This window comes from Callospermophilus lateralis, chromosome 7 (genome assembly GCF_048772815.1).
Source record: "Callospermophilus lateralis isolate mCalLat2 chromosome 7, mCalLat2.hap1, whole genome shotgun sequence".
Taxonomy (NCBI): domain Eukaryota; kingdom Metazoa; phylum Chordata; class Mammalia; order Rodentia; family Sciuridae; genus Callospermophilus; species Callospermophilus lateralis.
This window is the reverse complement of record NC_135311.1, coordinates 110401349-110418922: the sequence shown is the minus strand read 5'-3', so window position 1 is coordinate 110418922 and position 17574 is coordinate 110401349. Positions and strand designations below refer to the sequence as shown.

General features: G+C 34.6%; 1 protein-coding gene and 1 non-coding gene across 5 annotated transcripts in view; both read right to left on the bottom strand.

The window, feature by feature from the left end:
* Eif2b3 (eukaryotic translation initiation factor 2B subunit gamma) overlaps positions 1-17574 on the bottom strand; it is a 105625-nt gene that overhangs the window by 43462 nt on the left and 44589 nt on the right. The window lies entirely within an intron of this gene.
* LOC143405291 (U6 spliceosomal RNA) lies at positions 8963-9068 on the bottom strand. The gene has a single exon (XR_013092011.1). It is a non-coding gene; the product is annotated as a U6 spliceosomal RNA (small nuclear RNA).

The window sequence follows — 17574 nt, the reverse complement described above, 5'->3', positions numbered from 1 at the left end:
GGACCATAAGACAATACATTTCGGTTGCTCTAAACTACTCAGTTTGTGGTACTTTGCTGTAGCAATACTGGCAAACTAATATAGTTTATTTTTGCACTACTGGAGATAGAACCCAGGGCCTCATGCATGGTTGGCAAGTATTTTACCACTGAGCTATATCCCACTCCCTAATACAGTATTTTAAAACAAACTCCAGATATAACTATTTTTTTTTTTTTTTTTTGCAGGGGGAGGGTAACTGGAATTGAACTCAGGGGCACTTAACCACTGAGTCACATGCTCAGCTCTATTTTGTATTTTATATAGAGACGGTCTCACCAAGTTACTTATCCCCTTGCTATTGCTGAGGCTGGCTTTGAACTTGCGATCCTCCTGTCTCAGCCTCCCAAGCCACTGGGATTATAGGCTTGCAACACTGCACTCAGACAGATTTAACGTTTTATTTATAAATACGTCAGTATGAGGAATATACATTTCTAACTGATAAGATTGGACATTAAAATATAACCATTATGTCAATACCATGCCTAATGAAATTATCAATGATTTCATAATGTTATCTAATATCCAATCTCTATTTCAGATTTGTCCTTTTACAGTTGGTTGTTTGAATCAGGATCCACTTAAGGTCTCACACAGCATTTGGTTATTTCATTTTAAAAAAATTTCTATTATTCCCCCACCAAGTCACTGATCTGTTAGAATAAGTCATCTATTTTGTAGAATACCCATGTTCTGAATTCAACAGATTACTTGGTCTTAAAAAAGAAAACACCCTTATTGAAGTATAATTTTCATACCATAAAGTTGACCTGTTTTAGGCATACAAGTTAGTGATTTCTAGAAAATGTACAAAGCTGTACAACTATCATCACAATCTAGATCCAACACTTCTATTACTCATGTAAAATCTTACATTAAGCTGGGCGTGGTGGCACATGCCTGTAGTCCTAGTAACTCGGGAGACTAAGGCAGGAAGATTGCAAGTTTGAGGCCAGCCTCAGCTACTTAGCCAGGCCCTAAGCAATTTAGGGAGATGGTGTTTCAAAACAGGGGCCGGGGTTGTGGCTCAGTGGTAGAGCACTTGCCTAGCATGTGTTGAGGCACTGGGTTTGATTCTCAGCATCGCATATAAATAAATAAAACAAGGTCGATTGACAACTAATATATATATATAAAAATATGGGGATGTGGCTTAGCACCCTCTGGGTTCAATCCCTGGTAACAAAAACAAACAAACAAAAAACAACTTCACGTGACCATTTGTAATCAATTAGTCCTCTTTTCTCACTCTCTCTGGCAGTCACTTATCTGCCCTCTTGTCTCTACAGATTTGTTTGTTTCTGTAAAAAGTTTTCCTGCATTAAAAAAAAAAAAAAATACATAGTCTTTCTAGTGGGTATGAGGTAGAATCTCATCATGGCTCTTATTTACATTTCCCTGTAACTACTGATGTTGAGAATCTTTTCATTTCCTTCTTAGCAATTTATATATCTTTTTTTTTTTTTTTTTTTTTTTGCAAAATGGCCATTAAGTTCTTTTGCCCATTTTGAAATTGAGTTGTTAGTCATCTTATTAGACTGTAAGTTCTTATGTTTTTATTTTCTTAAAACTATCTTTTGAGGTTCAAAGTTTAATTTTTTTTTTTTTTGGTACTGGGAATTGCACCCAGGGGCACTTTACCATTGAGCTATGTATTCCCAGTCTTTTCTTATTTTTAGACAGGTGGCTATGGGTCTTACTAACCTGCTGAGCCTGACTAAACTTGCAGTCCTCCTATTTCAGTCTCCTGAGTTACTGGGATTACAGGTATGTGTCACCATGTCTGGCTGAAGTCTTAGAATATATTTATTTATTTTCTTTTATGAAGTATGTTTTTGGTATTATATCTAAGAAGTCTTTGCCTAACTCAAGTTCACACAGACTTTTGTTCTGGTTTTCTTTTAAAACCTTTACAGTTTTAGCTCTTAACATATGTTATGTTTGTATTCTATTTTCATCTTTGTATATGGAGTGAAGTAAGGTTCTAAATTGATCTTTTTGTATGTGAGTATCAAATCCTCCTAGCACAAGTTGTGTAAAAGACTATCCTTAGCCCACTGAGTTGCCTTGATATTTCAGGTAAAAATCAATTGACCAGACTCAGACGAGTTTTTTTGTTCTTTTTAAAAACTGTTTTGGCTATTCTACGTTTTCTGCCTTTCCATATAACTTTTAGGATCAGCACATCAATTTGTGCAAAAATTCTCTTGGGATTCTGATGCAGTTTGTATTGAATCTATAGATTAGTTTGGGGAGAGTTGCCCTCTTAACAATACTGAGTTTCCTAGTCCAGGAACATGGATGTGTTTCCACATATTGATATTTTATGTAATTTCTCTTGTAGTGTTTTGTAGTTTTTCAGCATATGTCCTGCCCTTCTTCTTTCATATTTATTCCTAATTTTTTTCTTTTTGATGCAATTGTACATGGAATTGTTTTCTTATAATTTAATTTTGAGGTCATTCAATGCTATATAACTAATTTTTGTATATTGAGCTGTATTCTGCAACCTTGCTTAATCCTTTTTACTTGTTCCAGTAATTTTATGGATTCCTTGGTATTTTCTACATATATTATCTTATTGTCTGTTGAAGTTAAATGTTCCCAAAGCAGCAGCTGCCTGTTTTTGGCAGATTAATTTTATTTTTTTTAAGAGAGAGAGAGAGAGAGAGAGAGAGAGAGAGAGAGAGAATGAATTTTTAATATTTATTTTTTAGTTTTTGACAGACACAACATCTTTGTTTGTATGTGGTGCTGAGGATCGGACCTGGGCTGCAAGCATGCTCAAGCTACTGCAAGAGCCACATCCCCAGCCCCGACAGATTACTTTTAAATGTCAAAGGATTCAAGGGGGGTTGGTGTTGTGGCTCAGCGGTAAAGCACTCACCTAGCATGTGCAAGGCCCTGGGTTTGATCCTCAGCACCACATGTAAGTAAATAAATAAAATAAAGGAATTGTGTCAATTACAGCTAAAAAATATTAAAAAAAAAAAAGAGTTCAAGGAACAAGATATATCCAAATTTACTCCAAATTGAAGTCCTTGTGTCTAAGGAAGTTGTAGGAAAGACTCACACAGGAAACAAGACTCAGGTTACAGCTAGCTATAGGTAGAGGCAGAATAACAGAATCATCCTGACGCTAATGACCACTTCTACTCTGTGATAGCATTGGCTTAAGAGTGAGCTAAATCAGGACTGCACACTCTTAAGACTTCTTTGAGTTTTAATAAAAAGAAAACTGAACATAAAGATATGTATCCTATAAACATTTACAAAACAAGATACCTACAGAACTGTAGAGCTACAGGGAAAAAAAAAATGCAGTTCAGAAATGAACCCTGACCATGAAAGGCAAAACTAATACTTTAGAGGTCCAAAGCTCATAAAGAAACTAAAAAAGTTCTGAGTCCCTTCAGTTAATAATAAGATTTCAAAGGATTTCAGATCCTTATTTCCTTCAAATATGAGAGAAAGGTCCCTTGGCTTAGGGCAATGCCAAATGTTCATAAGGTCTGCTCTCTTCTTCCCCTTTCCTAGAATCATCACATAAGTAGGAAGAACTGAGCTAATTTTATCTTGCTCATTGCATAAGGATGGCAAAGGCCAACTGGAAGTTCTATTCCTAACATGATCACTGAATAATGCTCAGTTCCTAGAAAAGTGGACAGAAAAAGGATGATAGTAAAGAAGCAGTTTATGGTAGCTGCATGCTTAAAAAACGAACTTCTTAACAAAGAGATAAGAGAACAAATACAAGCAACCATGGATCACACCAACAAACAGAAAAGAGAACAAATATAGGTAGCAAGAGATTATTTCAAGAAAGAGAGAGAGAAATTCTGAAAAAAACAAACAGAATTTCTTAAAATGAAAGAAATAATAAAAAACTCAATAGAGGGGCTGGGGTTGTGGCTCAGCAGTATAGTGCTAGCTTAGTGTGTGCGAGGCCCTGGGTTCAATCCTCAACACCACATAAAAATAAATAAATGTGTCCAACTACACTAAAAAAAGAAAAGAAAAGAACAACAACAATACCAACAACAACAACAACACCACCAACAAAAACCCCCAAAAACAAAAACCTCAATAGAAAGCATCACCAAAAGACTAAATCACTTGGAGGACAGGACCTCAGACAATGAAGACAAAATATACAATCCCGAAAAGAAAGTTGACCTCACAGTGAAGTTGGTAAGAAATCATGAACAGAACATCTAAGAATTATAGAATAACATCAAAAAAACAAATCTAAGATTTACTGGGATAGAGGAAGGCTCAGAGATTCAAAACAAAGGAATGCACAATCTCTTCAATGAAATAACATCAGAAAATTTCCCAAGCATGAAGAATAAATTGGAAAATCAAATACAAGAGGCCTATAAAACACCAAATGTATAAAATTATAACAGATCTACACCAAGGCACATTATAATGAAAATGCCTAGCACCCACAGAATAAGGATAGAATTTTAAAGGCCACAAGACAGAGAAATCAGGTTATTTAAAGGAAGACCAATTAGAATCTCAGCAGATTTTTCAATCCAGACTCTCAAAACCAGGTGATCCTAGAACAACATATACCAAGCTCTGAAAGAAAAAAGATGCCAACCAAGAATCTTATATCCAGACAAATTAAGCTTCAGATTTGATGATGCAAAAGCTAATAAAAGAATTTACAGCAAGAAAGCCTGCACTACAGAACATTCTTGGCAAAATATTCCATGAGGAGGAAATGAAAAATAACAATGAAAATCTGCAAAGGGAAGAACTACACTAAAGGAAAAGCCAACTAAAGGAGAAACCAATACTCTAGTGATTAGAAATATGTAGTGAGATTGAAACGAATGCAACAGAGTTTTGGGTAAAGATTAAACATAGGCATTAACTCTTACCCCTTCTGAAAACTCATAACCATGGCAAAGTTGTTATGTTTTGTTTTTAAAGACAAACCCACAAGGACAAAGACCTTGTGAAGAGATGATGACAAAATTTTGAAAGCTAGAAAACAGAAGGATGTGATACAGATTTTAGTATATCCAAGAAAGCTGAATTGTAAATCAGACATACAAAAAGCTAAACAACCTAATTTGCCCTGTTGAAACCCTGAAAAGATCAGGAATTGGCAACACAGCTTTTACTCACCCAAGCAGGAGATTAGATTTTTCTCTGCAATCTACAGCCAGTCCCAAAGAAAGGGCTTAAAAATATCGACATGGGTGTTTTCGTATAGCCATATCACTTCATAGAAGTGAGAGTAAAAGTATAGAAAACTAAGAATAAAAATCTCAGTGCCTACACTGGACAAGACATCCTGGGAAAAGTTTGTGATCCTGGCTTTCAAAAGCCCTTCTATACCCCTGACCCCCACCCCAAACTGTGAATTAGAAAAGTACATTAGGAATTAGGGCTGGTTAGTATCAATGGGGTAAACAGTATTATTAGATTTTCTACAACATCAAGAAAATAATCAAGAGTTTAAACCTTCTCATCTGTTGTCACAGAAACAGATATTTGGCAATGATTTTTGAGGTCTTGACCAAAGTCCTTGAAAGTCCCTAGATATAAATATGTCTAAACCTTCCAAGATTAACTCGTGAACATTTTATTCCATTTGAAAATATCTGTTAGAAGCTTGTTTTAATATTTTCATTACCATTCCAGTAAAAAAACCTTAACTAGAATTCAAAAAAACAAAGCAAAACATTTGAGAAAAGCTACATGATTTTCTTATTAAGTATTTGGCACAAATACCTTTCACTTATGAACTATTAAAAACACATGTCTGTCAGAAATAAAATAGGAATTTTTGAGCTGGGGGGTATCTTTAAAGAACAACTAAGCCAATTTCAATTAGAGAAACTGAGGCTTACAGAAACAAAGTGATTTACTCAAGGCCACACAGCTGGTTTGTCTCAGAACTAGACTCCAAATTCCTTCAACTTGAATTTCCAGTACAATGCTCTTTCTATAAGCAATATTCTTTTCAGTCGAGCGCACTACCGCTTGAGCCACATCCCCAGCCCAGCAATATTCTTTTCTACTACACTCAATGCCTGTGCAAGTCAGAAAAGCACCAATTAGACATGTGAGAAAGGTGCTGTGCTTTTTCCAAATCTAATGAGGTTGTGAGAATCTGAGCCCTTTGTAATAAATTTTTTGTTTGTTTTTAGGACCAAGAATTTAACCCAAAGGTGCTTAATCAATGAGCCACACCCCTAACACTTTTCATTTTGAAACAGGGTCTTTCCAAGTTGCTTAGGACCTTGCTAGGCTGCTAAAGTTAGCCTTGAACTTGCAATTGTCCTGCCTCAACCTCCCAAGCTGTTGGGGTTACAGGTGTGCACCACCGTACTCAGCTTGTTTTTTGTTTTTGTTTTGTTTTGTTTTCCTTTAGAATAAAGTTACCAGTACTGCCTGATGTCTAAGCTTGCTGGGGAGACTGCTTCTTACCTGACCACAAGCCTAGCAGGACTCCTGCTCCAACAGGGGTCTTTTTCAGAACCAAATATGCCTAAAGCCCAACAAAACAATGTCTTTGAAATCAAGTAAATACTGCATTTCTTCATTCTCTCTCTAAGGGAGAAAACACATGGGGTATACATTCTATGATTGTCCTTTTCTTCTATAACCATTACAAAAGTAAGAAAAATTTAGAAGAAGTTTCTAGTTATCTTACATACAAAATTGTTTTTTTCCAAGATAAGTCTGGCATTTGCCCAACTGAGATTGGCCCCTATCTTTAGAAATTCATTTCTTTTTAAAAAAGGAGACAATGTATTCTCATATTTAAAAAATAAAAATCTGAATCTAATTAGCTTTTACCCACCATCTTACTGAGGCAGGAGGAGCACAATGTCCCCAGAGGACCATAGGAATGGAGGAATAACATTTTTACTACTAATTTATTCAGCCAGCTGCCCTACTACAACTACACACTACAGATCCTGAGTCACTGGGGTGTGAATTCTAAGAAGAACAGGGCAAAAATCTGTCAAAGCCTTTACTTTGACAGCACTCACGTTACAACTATAAGAATATAGGAAATGTTCTTTTGATATGGAATAGCAATTGACCTTAGAGTTCTCTGACACCAGAGATAGTAAAAACCCACTGTTTTTTTTTTTTTTTACTGTACCAGGAAGCCAAATATGATCTGAATTTATGAATACCTCTCTTGAGAATTCAGAGATTACTTACAGTCCCAAACTTAAGCAACAACATTTTAAAAAATGTTATTCCACTTGCTTATTATTACTTCAAAAATCAACCATCTACCAAATTTGGTAGCAAACAAAAACTCTCATTTATTATGGGAACTATGGTTCTCCAAAAGCCTAACAGTCTGAAATATTTATGTAGTTTTTTCTAATTTGATCCAACAAATGGTATATATCTACTTTTCTTGATGATAGAACTGGTCCTATCTCTCTAGTATGCATAGAAGTTGTCTCAGGAAAGAAGTATGCTTTAAGCTCTTTTGGGGAATCCTTCAAAATTCTGGATATTGAAATCCTAAATGACTTACCAGTAGAATAAAGATGATTTAAAATAAATGTCAACTATAACTCACTGGGTAACTCAAATGTGATATATCCATAAAATAGGATAACATTCAACAACAAAAAGAAATGTATTATCAGCATTGCCAAAAAAAGAAAAAAAAATCCAAATGTTCAATAATACTGATATGGTTAAGTAAACAACTGTGTATATGTGCATGCACACATGCATATTTATGTCTGTAAATATATGTATACACATATATACATATAATACATCATTATATGAATAAATATATACATATGTATTCATATAACAGACTATTATGAAGCTATTGAAAATCATGTTAAAAAGAATAAGAGATATGAGGACTGTGGTAGTTAGGATAATGATTCCTCAAAGATGTCCATATCCTAACCTCTGGAAACTGTAAATATGTTACCTTACACAGCAAAAGGAACTTTGTCAATGTGATTAAGTATATTGAGATGAGGTGATTGCCCTAGATTTTCCTGTGGGACCAATGTAATCACAAGGGTCCTTATAAAAGGGAGATAGAATAGTCAACTGAGTATGTTTTAATATGTCATTTAATTCTCCAGAACCACACAGCCTGAAATGCTCAAAATGGAAACCATACTATGAGGCCTAATTATAACACCACAAATCTAGTGGACTGCTACTTGAATATACTAGTCTAAGTTGGTCCTGGGAAGACAGGATGTTACCTGGACTAGCTGGAGCCTCACATTCCACTACAGACATGGCCTGCAGCCCAAAGAGAATAAGAAACAAAGATCCAAGTAGTTGTTTCAGGTGCTGGATCCAATTTCACAACTATGTCTATCATTCCTGGGTAGCTAAAAATTCCCTTAGATTCTGATAGACAAGTATCAGGACACTGCTGGGCCATAAATCCTAAAATGAGTAGTATAGCAGTTTTCTAGCTTGGTACATTAGAATCGTCTTTTTTTTAAAAAGGAGTTTTTTAAAAAACATGTAAGGATCTAGCTTAACATGACTACAGCTATTTTAGTCATAGCCACCATTCTGCCTGCCAGGTAACCCTGGCATGTATCTCAATCCCTATAAAACAAAGTTGTTAACATAATCATCTGAATTTGTGTACAATACCCACTACCACCCTCTTTCTTTCTTTCTTTTTTTTTTTTTTTTGGGGGGGGGAAGGTATGTAGGATTGAACTCAGGGTTATTTTTCCACTGAGCTACATCCCCAGACTTGTTTATTTTTTATTTTGAGGCAGGGTCTCACTAAGTTGCTTAGGGCCTTGATAAATTGCTGAGGCCGGCCTTGAATTTGCTATCCTCCTGCCTCAGTCTCAGGGTGCTGGGATTACAAGCCTGTGCCACCATGTCTAGCTTTAAAAACAACAACAACAACAAAAAAAAAAAAACCCAAAACAAAACAAAATGCTTCACAAATTTGCATGTCATCCTTGTGAAGATGCCATGCTAATCTCTGTGTTGTTCCAATTTTAGCATACATGTGCTGCTGAAGTGAGCACTCAGGCTGTTTGTTTCTTAACTCATTTTGGACATGTTAGCAGTTTTGGGAAAAGGCTAGTCTGGTTGGCTGCAGCTCACTTTTATTTAGTTTAGTACATAAACTTCTACTGCCTTGGGATGAAGGTATCCTTCAGTCCTGCTACCACCCAAGACATGTTTCTGTCTGTTAAGTCCCTAATAAATTATGCTTTGTGCAATCCTGGATCTTTCTGCATTTTTCTTCAGGCTTAGGTATCTTCTGATTTTGGCAGCCAGCTCTCATACACCTGCATTGAGTTTTTCTGAAATAAAATGTTGATCCTGTGCCAACCGAATTAAATGAAAATCTCTATGGGTAGGATCCAGTCATCAATATTTTTTAAAATGCTCCCTAGGTTGACAAGTATTGGTCTCATGAGAAAGGAGAAGAAGAAATCAATGCTTATAGTAGTGAGAGGCTGGAAAGGTTCTGATTGAATGGATGTACACTTTTTATACTATGATCAGTTAGGAGTTATAAGAGACATCAACATTATAGATAGTATTCATCACAGTTTTCATACATGCAAAGACCAATGCAACAATTTTGCTTTCAGGGGAAGAAAACAATTTAACTACCCAGAACAGTTTAATTCTAGAATTAAACTATGAATGATCACTTCAAGAGTGAGAAAACTTGCTTCACAAGGCAGTGGCAAACCACAGGGAAAACCATGTCATTATGTGTTGAATTTTGGATTCTCCAGAATTACACATGTTTAGTAGGGATTAACATCTGTGAAAAGAAGGAGAGAAAGAGAATTGTGGCGAGAAAAAGACTGAAACGAGATGCAGGTTCCACAAAGCTTCAGCCACCCTGGCAGGTAATTTTGAAGCAAGTGTTGCCTCTCAAAGTGGATTCAGTAAGGCAGAGCAAGACTTCAGACAACATGCCTTTCTGCAGGTGAGATAAATCGGGAAGTTGGTGACAGCTAGAAGCTGAGCAGCTAGTCCTTCTTTGAAGGGGGATCTTGGCAGCATCTCTCTACCACATAGCAATATAGCAGTGGACAGGTTGATAAGAGGTAGCTTTTTCTGAAGAATTAATTTTAATCCAGGCCTTTCTCTAGGAATACAGGGAAGAAGAATTATGGGACTATTTAGTAAGTTTAGTAAGACCAGCAAATAGATAAAACTGGAGACTATCATGCTAAGTGAAATAAGCCAATCCCCCCAAACCAAAGGCTGAATGTTCTCTCTGACACGCAGATACAGAGGTGGGGAGAGAAAGGGAAGTTCACTTACTATCAATAAGTTTTTCTTTAAGAAGGGCTCATAGGTGATACATCTTTTGAGTTCTTTCATGTTTGAGTATGTCTTCTTGCTGCTTTTATATTTGAATGATATCTTTATTTGTTTATACTATTCCTGAGTTTCACTCTCTTTCCCCAAGAACTGTGTAGATATTATTTGTCAGGTACTGAATCCTGTGTAAACCTAATTTTTCCTAATTTCCATGTAACCTTTTGCCTCTGGATGCTAGAAAAATTCTTTTTCCCTGAAGCTTAATAAATTTATTTAATCTGGCCAAATTTCATTGGAACAAAGTGTACTCTGTAGAACAAAGTGAAATCTGAAGATTTTATGAATGAGGTCCTAGGTTTAATCTTTAACACTAAATAAATAAAATCTGAGTACCCTTTTTTAAAATATATATATATATATATATATATTTAATTATACATGGACACATATCTTTATTTATTTATTTTTATGTGGTGCTGAGGCTTGAATCCAGTGCTTCACATGTGCGAGGTAAGCACTCTACCTTTGAAGGTGCTTATCAATAATTTAATTCCAAGCAAGTCTCTAAATACTCAAAACTCCTCTTAAATGTTGAGATACAAGCTGGCTGCAGTGGTTAGAAAGCTTCAGGAATAATTTCTTCAACCCAAGCCCAAATCTGAATATCTTTATTTGATTCAGGATGTTATCTATGTACATAAAGAGGTGAATAATTTTTTAAAAACTTTTTAAAATTGTTGATGAACCTTTATTTTATTCATCGATTTATATGCAGTGCTGAGAATTGAAACCAGTGTTTCACACATGCAAGGCAAGTATTCTACCACTGAGCCACAACTCCAGCCCATAAAACTTTTAATAAATAAGTTCAGGTGTTTATTTCTTCTTCTACACATTTTCTGTTTCCCTGAAGCACCCACTTTCAATTCTTTTAGTAGACCAGTTTAGCATTTATACCTCTCATTCACATTCTTATATTAGTGTTTCTTGGGTTTTCCACTTCAGAAATTATCTGGTGAATTCCCACTGTAGAAGATATGATTTCACTTTTTTTAATTACCAATGCTACCACACACTACCACACTTCCTATACTTTCTACCTTCCCAATATAATTGGCTTCATATTTTGGTTATAATGGCATGTTTCTAATGCTTAAGTTATTAGGACTTCAGTTCTAGATATTAGCTACTCACTATAAAAGAATGAGATTTATCTGTTTTCTTCAGTCATGCCTCCAACATCATTCCAAAGTGAACACATCATAATTTTTCTAAGACTGAGTTAGTGATTACATTATTATGTATATATAAACATAAGAGGTAGGTGAATCATTCACAATCAATGATTAGTTCTTCCCCTGCATTTTTGTTATTTGCCTTGGTGTTAATAATTGCCTTGTTATTTTTTATTTTTCAAAGGTGTGTATCAATAGTTTAATTCCAAGAAAATCACTAAATACCCAAAACTCCTCTTAAATGTTGAGATATAAGCTGGCTGCAGTGGCACATGCCTTTAATTCCAGTGACTTGGGAGACTGAAGCAGGAAGACTGCAAGTTGAAGTCAGCCTTGGCAACTTAGCAAGACCTTATCTCAAAATAAAATATCAATAAAAAGGGTTGGGGATGTAGCCCAATGGTAGAGCACCCCTAAGTCCGATCCCTAGTGCCACCGCCAAAAGTTGAGATACATCAGGTATTCTGTCATTTTTATCATAAGACCTATCTATGATCATCTTGAAGAAATTATTCCTGAAGCTTTCTAACCTATTCCAATCTGGTTTGGTTGCCGTTAGAATGGGTATATAACATGTTATTATGGAACCTCCCTTCATCATCATCTTGGGGATTCATCTTTTTCCTATATGGGTTGCCCTTTTCCCTATATTGTGCCTTTTTCTTAGTTTATATCAGGACTTGGTGTTATACAAACTATAAGAACTCTTTGAAAACAGATGTATGGAAAACAAATGTCTGAAAAATTCTTAATTTGATTCTCATGATTGATAGTTTCACTAGATGAGATTAAAAAATTTTTAAAGATATTTCTCCATTTTTTAAAATTTTGTTTCTGGTGTTGCTATTATGAAATTCAAAAACCATTTTAATATCGTTGTGTATGATATCCCCCTTCTCTTTGGGAGTTTGCAAGATCTTTGTTATAAGAATTATAAAATTTCACAATGACAATCTTGACATGTTTCTTTTCATACTTTTTGCTGGCACTGTTTCCTTTAAGTCTAGAAATCCAGTTCCTTTCATTCTAAGAAGAAAAAAAAAATTTAAAAATCTTTTGTTGTAGATGGACACAATACCTTTATTTCATTTATTTATTTAGAACTGAGGATTGAACCCAGTGCCTCACAAATGCTAGACAAGCGCTCTACAACGGCACTACAACCCTAGCCCTGCAAAAAATTTTTATTGATGATTTCTTTCCCCTGAATTTCTCTGTTCTCTCTTTCTCGAACTCCATATTAGGAATATGTGACATCTTTGGCTACTCTTTTAATTGTCTTATCATTTATCTATTTTACATTAATGTGCTACAGAAAATTTTTCAAAAAATTTCTTCCAACCATTCTGTTGAATTTTTAATTTAAGTATCAACATTTGTTTATTCTGTAAATGTTCTTTTTAAAATACAGCATTTTGCTGGGTGCGATAAGCACATCTGTAATACCAGTTTGGGAGGCTGAAGCAGGAGGATCCTGTTTGAAACCAGCCTCAGCAACTCAGTGAGACCCTGTCTCAAAATTAAAAATAAAAGGGAATGTGGATGTAGTTCAGTGTTGAAGCACCCCTGGGATCAATTCCCAGTACCTCCACCCCACCAAAAAAAAAAAAAAAAAAAACTAAACTAAAAATCTCAGCATTTTGCTTTGCTTTGGGGTTTACATATGTAATATTCTCTTTTATCTCTCAATGAAGGCAAAGATTTTTTGTTTGTCCACTGCTGAGTCCCTAGGTCCTTGAACTCAAATATTTGTTAAATAAATAAATAAATCTTCCTGAGGATACTCATGTTACCTTTTCTAAAGTTTTCTTTGTATAATTTGTTTCCTTTGAGTTGATTTTTTCTGTTTTGTTTTCCTATTTATTTGTTCTGGCCTCCGAACTAGTAATTCTTGGTTTTCTATTCTAAATTTGAGAGTGTCACAATAAACATCTGATTGGGAGCACTGAACATGTGATAGGGCCTGTCGACTTTGAAACTGAATATAGGGATTTTTTTTTCCCTGATAAATAAAAAATAAATAAAAATAAAAACATTTTATTTCTTACATACATGACAATAGTGGAGTGCATTACATTCATAATTATCCATTCACAGGACAATTTTTCGTAAATCTGTATATAGAGTATGTTCACGCCAAATTATGCCATTATAATATAAGAATATTTTTGAGGAACTCCTTGATGTTCATCTTTAGGTCTTTCCTCTTGAACTATCAGTAATCACAGAGAAGAATTCTCTAATATCCTTGCTTCATGGATGTGGGCCTAGCTGCCAGTTTTAGAAGCCAAGTGGAAGAAGGAAATTGAGGACCTTCGTACATTTCTTACATTTCATTTTCTACCTGTTCCCTCCAACCTCATCTATTCTTGGTGCCCCATTCCTGTGACTTTCTAGTCTTCCCTCTTTCTTCTAAAATTTGTTATCTTCATTTTCCTTTTCTTTAGCCTTCTGGATTTATACCTTTCTAAAAATCCCTTTATTGTTATTTTAGTGGGGTTTCAGAAGTCATCTTACTTATCTAGTTCTTATATCTTTATTTTATGTTAAAATCATTACCTTACAAGAAGTCTTTATATCTTTGAATACCTGTTTGGGTCACAGTCTCGTTCTCTATTTCAGAAATATTAATTATACTGAATCATCTTTGCCTTTCATTTCTATTAGATTCTAATTTATTTAACCATGTTCTTCTCTCTATTTTTCTCTTCCTCCTCCCTTTCTCTATCACTTTTTTCTTTCTTTCTTTCTAGGCAAGTGCTCCACCACTGAGCGACAGACACTCCCGAGCCCAACCATTTTCTTTTTTATCTAAATCACTGAATATCTCAAACAATTCCTCTGTGTCAATAATTTCAGCAATGTCTATTCTGTTCTTTGCTGTCTTTATAATTATTTAATTAATTTTTAACTAAGTTATTTGGTCCTCAATAATTTCCACTTTAGTTCTATGATGTCCTTTTTTATTAATCTTAATTTGTTGTTTTATCCTTACATCACTGAATTCTTATTTATTCAATTCATTGTTTAATTATTTATTTTATATTTGTAAGGAAAATTTTCTATTTCTCAAATTGTATGTATGTGTTTTTTTAAATATAGTTTTTTCAAGGCATTTTTCATCTTTCCTTTCTTTTCTCAAACCTGAGTAGCTACTATTATAGGCATGAGCCACCATACCCAGCTACAAGGTACTTTCTTTCCTTTTATTTTATTTGCTCTCCATGTTTGTATAGTTGACGTGCTAATTCTTTTGGTCTTTTTCATGCTTAAATCATGGTTCTGGCCAGAATTTCATTTGTTTTGATATAATATAGATGAATTCTTATTTCTGACCCTCCTTTATCTGAGACCAGGTACTATATGAGTGCTGGCTATTTTATATTCTATATATTTTTCTATGGCTTTGGAAATAATGTTGAAAGGGCAAGGAAGGATATTAAAAAAAAAAAAAACATAGCTAAGATACTGTTAAGTCTTTGTTAGAAAATTGCTCTTTCCTGAGAGTTTGTTAAAGGTTCTTGGTTACCGCCTTATAATTATGGGGCATATTCCATCCCCATGTAGGGAAATTCTCTCTGTCTGTATTTTTGTATCCATTTGTTCTTCAGGCTTAAATATTTCCTTTTGTTCAAGTTCAGTTTCATGGGTCACTTTTCCTTCTTAATCATTTATTTCCCAGTAGCTGCCCCTACTGATTCATAAAGATAAAGGCAAATTTTATTTTATTTTTAAAAAAATTTTTAGTTCAACATGGACACAGTACCTTTTTTTTTACTTATTTATTTATTTTATGTGGTGCTGAGGATTGAACCCAGTGCCTCACATGTGCAAGGCAAGCGCTCTACCACTGAGCCACAACCTCAGCCCCAAAGTTTATTTCTTTGTAGATGTGGGTATTTTAACGAGAATTTGCAGGATTTTATCATCATATCAATATGGCTTCTGGCGTGGAAATGGGAGCCTACTTTTATTCTTCCTATGTTCCTCACCAGAATCTTGTTTCTTTCCTTGGCTACCAGTTTTTTTATCTTTATTACTTTAATTATGCTACTTCCTTTGCTGATCTTGAAACTTCAGATGCTTAATATTTCTTTTTTTTTTAAATATTTTTTTAGTTGTAGTTGGACACAATATCTTTATTTATTATTTATTTTATGTGGTGCTGAGGATTGAACGCTGCATCTCACACGTGTGAGGTGGGCGCTCTACCAATGAGCTACAGCCCCAGCCCTCTATTTGTAATTTTCTAATTAGAAACTAGTGGTAGGAAGTTCTGTGATATAGTTTGAATAGTTATTTTAATCCAGAAATGATTGTATGGTATTTTTCAATACCTGTTTACTTATTTAGAAATGATAATAATAAGTCAGGTGTGGTGCCACAGGCCTATAATCCCAGTGGCTCAGGAGGCTGAAACAAGTGGATCACAAGTTCAAAGTTAGCCTCAGCAAAAATGAGGTGCTAAGCAACTCAGTGTGACCCTGTCTCTAAATAAAATCCAAAAGAGGACTGGGGATGTGGCTCAGTGGTTAAGTGCCCCTGAGTTCAATTCCTGGTACATCCCCCAAAACATATATTAAAATAATAATAATAATAATAATGTGTACTGTTTTTGGTCACTTACTAGGTAAGAGGCATTAAGTTAATTAATTTATATGTATTACTTTATTTATTCCCCACAATACTCCTATTATTATCAGTCTCATTTTATAGATGTGACAACAAAGGTGCTAATATAGAACTTTTATCCTTCAATGTAACAACCTAACTGAAGCCAGATTTTAGCTTGATTTCATTAAACAATATATTCTGAAATACCTCTCCTATTGTGCTGAATAGCAAAGGCAAAAAGTAAGGTATTTCTTTTCCCAATTTACTCCTCTCATATTCATTTTACCCAGGTTTCAAACATTCATTAAACATTCTGATATACTAGCATTAGGCAGAAAGTTCCATGCTAGAAAAGCAATCAGTGAATGCTAACTGAAGAAAATGTGACTGGGTTGTCTATGCGTATTAAAAGGAGATATCTCAATGAGACAGTATTATATATCTAGTAAAATGGTTTCTATCAAAAAAAGTGAAAATATCAAATACTGGCAAGGATATGAAGAAACTGGAATCCTTATGCATTATTGATGGGACTGTTAAATGGTACAATTATTAAGGAAAATAGTATGGAAATTCTTCAAAAAATTAAAACTAGAACTACCATATGATCCAGCAATTCCACTTCTGTGTATAAATCCAAAAGAACTGAAAGCAAGGTCTCAAAGAGATATCCACATATGAATGTTCATAGCAGCACTATACACGATAGCCCAGGAGTAGAAGTAACTCAAACTTTGAACAGATGAATAGATGAGCAACATGTGATATAGACATACAATGGAATATTAGCATTAAAAAAGAAGAAAATCCTGTCATATGGTATAACACAATGAATCCTGAGGATATTATGTGAAATAAGTCCATCACATAAAGACAGACAATTATTTTATGATTTCATTTATATAAGGTATCTAAAGTAGTCAAATTAATTAAAACAGAAAATAGAATGGTGGTTATAAGGGGCTTACGGAAAGGAGAGAAAAGGGGAGTTGTCTAATAATATATGTTATGAAATCATATTTCCAAGATGAAAAAGCTCTGGAGATGTGTTTCCTAACAATGTGAATATACTTATTACTGTACTTGTTACTTAACAATGGTTAAGATGGTAAATTTTATGTTATGTGGTTTTTGCCAAATTTTTTTTAAAGGAGGTTCTAAAACACTATCAGAAAGACAGTCATGTTCTCCCCACAACTGCTTTACCTTATTCCTATGCAGGATTTGGCTCTACCTTGTCAGAAAAGACACAGGGAAAGTTTCATGCAATGAAGAAAAGCCTTTATCCTGTCTCCTGGGGGAAAACATTCACATACTTTTGTCAATTTCACACAATATAATCTAGTTTTTATTCCATCTTTCCCATGGTGGGTGGTTTTATTTTGTTTTAAGA